Raw genomic sequence first — 4,108 nt, 5'->3', positions numbered from 1 at the left:
ATAGGCTGTGTATCAGTGATGTAGGCTAAACCGGAACAGATACATCCAAAAGACGACTTGGCAAAACCGTTCATTTCTTGCTCACCTAACAGCCCTGGACAGAATCTCAGGTCAGGAAGGCAGCTTTCCTTCTTTGCTGCCCTTCATGGCCGGCACTTAATTAAATTAAAACTTAACTAAACTAAAACTTAAATTGGCTAAATTAAGTTCCCTTAATTTGAGTTCCCATGGCCTGAAATACTATCTTTGTTCTTCCCATTCAGGAACTCATAGATTGTCTCCCTGTTGGTCACTGGCAGGCAGGCCCCCATGACTAGGAGTCTCGCCACCTGTTTCTCGATTCTAACCTCTTACAGGCAGAGCTGGCTAAATGTTGTAAAGGATTAACCCAGCATACTCAGTTTTACCACCAACAGGCACGTTCCCTTGCCAGCCACCCAACTGATTTCTTCTAAATGACACCAGACTCAGGGATTGGGTATTTGGGAAATATCAGAGAAACTTAAACCTTCTTTAAAAAAAGGACCTGATCACAGCAGTCAAACTCCAAAGGATTGGTCTTTATTCATGTTACTCAGCTAAAATGACATTATCCATGGTGCAACAATAAAAATTAGGAAATTGCACTTACTGGGAATTTTAAACTGAGGTTCCTAGAGAGGTGCCTGCCCCAAAGCAGTGGTCCTTAGAAGTTGCTATGAACAACTTCTGCACAGGCTGATGACAGTATGAGGTAGGAAGCCTCTACCTCAGGACCACTGACTGACAAGCCCTTCTTTTCACGCTTTGGTTCTTTTCACGCTACTGGCCTTCACTTTCCACTCTATCGAAAAGTTGCAAAATTAGTACAAAGAATTCCCATGTACCCTATCCCTAGACTCTACGAATGTTAACATTTTACCACATTTGCTTTATTATTCTTTCAGACACACTGTCCCTTTATACCTAAATATTTTAGTGTGTATTTCATAAACACAAGCACATTCTCGATAGTATAATTTTCAAAATTTGGTAATTAACATCACCACAATACTATTATCTAATTTATAGATCATATTCTTATGTTTCCAAATGTCCCCAAAATATCTTTTATATCAAAATAAAACAAAAAACTTTTTTTCTGGTCCAGATCACACATTCCATATAAAATTGTCAAGTCTCTTTATTCTCCTTAAATCAATAATCTACCGTCTTTACTATAATGTTGACATTTCTGAAGAGTACGGGTCGTTATTTTATGCAGTGTTCTTCAATTTGAAGTTGCCTGATTAAATTGAGGATATGCATTTCTAGCAGGAACATTATAGAAGTGGTGTTTTTATCTCAGTGCATGATATCAGGAGGCATATGGTGTCAATTTTTCTCATCACTGGTGATGTTAACTTTGGTCACTTGGTTAAGGTGGTATCTGTATTTTCTCCATTGTAGAGTTACTCTTTTTCTCTTTGTAATTATTAAGTATTTTATAAGGAGAGACACTGAGACCCTATAATAAATATTCTGTTTCTTATCAAACTCTTATCCACTAGTTTTAGCATTCATTTCATGATTCTTTCCTAAAACAATTATAAATACATTGATTGTCAAATGGTGATTTTTATAATTCAATTTTANTTGTATGAATTTTATGATGAATAAAACTTGAGTTCAATAACTATGTAATACATTTTTTTTCAAATTTCAGGCCCCAAAATTAAGGTGCGCCTTATACATGGGGAAATACGGTATATGATGTTTCAGCCTCCACAAGCCAGTCCACCCTGGGGAACTGCCTGCATCTACTTACTGAGGCCCAAAGCTGAACTTGGAGAGTGTCTTCTAAAGAATGAGGCTCCCAGCAGTGGGCAGCCAGCATCCCCCTGCAGGTCTCTGCTCCCACTGCAGAAGTTCTTTCCAATCCTGTGACTCTGGGATTTGCCAACATTCTGACAAACTTTGACTATATTCTTTCCCTCACCGGCTACTAGAAGAGAGGTCAGTCCAAAGGCCAATCCCAAAGTGACTCATCTTTGAAAACAGTGGATGGTTTCGCTCTCCTTGATACTTAATTGAAAGCTATCTTTGCAAAGCTCCATCCAGATTCCTGTGGTGGGCCCAGCACTCAGCTGCCCCACAGACTGCCAGAGTAAAGGGAGCAGGAGGCAGTGCGAGCCATCTGTCCTAGAACAAGACATCTGGTCACAGGTCTGTGCCTCTGGTCGGGGCTTTTGGGGGGCCATCTGGGCCCCCATCCGACAGAGCTGTTACAAGCCAGAATTATAACAAGTGCTGGCGAGACTCAGAGGAGAGGGTGCTTGAGCTGAAGTCGGCTTGGCAGTGAGTTTGGCTGGCTGGAAGAATCCCGTGGCCAATCTATTGCTGTAAGTGTGTCCGTGGACACCTATACATGCCCTGGAGCTTACACCCATCACCAACACTGAATGTTGAGTTAGCAAGTGTGGTACTATGCATTTTCTATTGTTAAGGCTGTCCTCTCTGAGTTAAGGGAAAAAAAACAGCACTATCAATTTCAGGAGAAAAACGTCTAGAGAAGTTATGGAGGACACCAGGTGAGTATTTTGGAAACTTGAGCTCAGTGGATGCAAGGTATCCTGGGGGAACGTAAGTGGAAAAGAATTTTCCCAAATACAGGGTGGGTCATACTTGCTTTTATTAGATGTGAGGCGTTGGGCCCCTGGCATTGTTTCTTTATTGCCCCCACATAGCACATGCCACAGGACTGTGTTCCTCTTGCAAGCTTACTGCTATTTTATCCCTGATTCTTAGCTAAAGGAAACTAAGTATGGTATAATGGGACTTGCTGGTATTAAGGTGAAATATATTCAGTGCCAGAGAGGTTGAAAAGGTTGTCTTTAACCTGGGCCTTCATTTACTACTTTATAGCAAGAGCACATGTTGAATCCTTTGAGTCAAACCAATCTTAACAGGTTTTTAACCCTGTTGCAATTTCAGGGAATAACACACAACTTCATTGGTAATCTGATTCAGAAACTTCATCATTAAAAACTGAGCTAGGTTTTCAGTCTCTTCAATTAAGTGAGTTTGATTTTTATAATGCTTATAACTTCCCTGAGATTATGTTGGAAGAGAAGAGTGGTTATAAAGCTAACGGAGCTAATAATAATACCCTTCTGACCAATTCCCTTCCATGCCCACCCCATCCCACACCCCCACCAAAAAAGGGACAAAATACTTAGCTTAACATGTGGTCATCAAGCAGCCAGTCATTTCCTAATATGGCCAGTTCAGGCCTCCAGTTTCACTTCTGGAATTCAAGTGCGAGGAGAATGGCATTTACATCAGTGTATGTTTTCTACAACTCCTTTCCTTCTCTCTCCTGAAAGCCATGAAGCCTCTGTGTTGCCTGCTTTAATATAATTACGTCATGTGCAATGGCTTCATTTCCTGCACCTCCAATACAGGATCAGCCCTGACCCAGTACAATTTAACACTAATAGTTTGATACAAAATTAAAATCAATTAGGCACAAGATTTGAGGGCTCTCTTCTTATTAAAAATGAATAGTTATCCAAAGAAAAATGGTTATAGCCATTAAAAAGAAAAGTCAATACATTTCTGCTGACATAGGAAGATGTCAGTGGTAAGATTTAAAGAGAAACTAGCAAGTTACAGAAAAGTAAAGTCATTTTGAAAAAAAGTTGAACAGTGATTTAATCTTTTGAAAAACAATTTCCCATCATAACAATAAAGATAGTTATGATACATGTCCTAACCTTAGACTCAGGTTTGATTTTTTTTTTAAAGACTTTATTGGGGAATTGGGGGAGAGAACAGTGTTGGGGAATCAGGGAAGGGGAACAGATAAGTTGCTGTCCTTTTGTTCTTCAGTCTAGTTGTGGAACACGTTGCTTCAATGGCCCATGTTGGTATTATCATTGCGCTCTTCCCAGGTGAGGCAGTCGCTCACTGGCCAATGGAAAGCCGCTCATGGCGGCAAACGGCAGCTCACGAAAGCACATGCCAGCTGCCGCCCAGCTCCACTGCAGCCTACACCATCACTGGTGACTCATGGCAGTCCAGTTCCAGGTTGAACTATTGTTCACCATCTTAGCTGTAGAGGGCGCAGCGTCACTGGCCCTCATGTGGG

The 4,108-nt window shown here is 40.9% G+C and overlaps 1 long non-coding RNA gene across 1 annotated transcript in view; it reads left to right on the top strand.

Moving 5' to 3' along the window:
- The window catches only part of LOC109396280 (uncharacterized), a 12,750-nt gene extending 8,977 nt beyond the window's left edge, over window positions 1–3,773 (top strand). Inside the window, exon 3 of the long non-coding RNA XR_002126825.1 lies at window positions 1,685–3,773. This is a non-coding gene — a long non-coding RNA (uncharacterized LOC109396280). The remainder of the gene's footprint in view (window positions 1–1,684) is intronic.
- Window positions 3,774–4,108: the final 335 nt, after the last annotated feature.

The sequence above is a fragment of the Hipposideros armiger genome, unplaced genomic scaffold, assembly GCF_001890085.2.
Source record: "Hipposideros armiger isolate ML-2016 unplaced genomic scaffold, ASM189008v1 scaffold_511, whole genome shotgun sequence".
In the NCBI taxonomy this organism is placed as follows: domain Eukaryota; kingdom Metazoa; phylum Chordata; class Mammalia; order Chiroptera; family Hipposideridae; genus Hipposideros; species Hipposideros armiger.
This window is presented reverse-complemented; position numbering and strand designations above follow the sequence as displayed.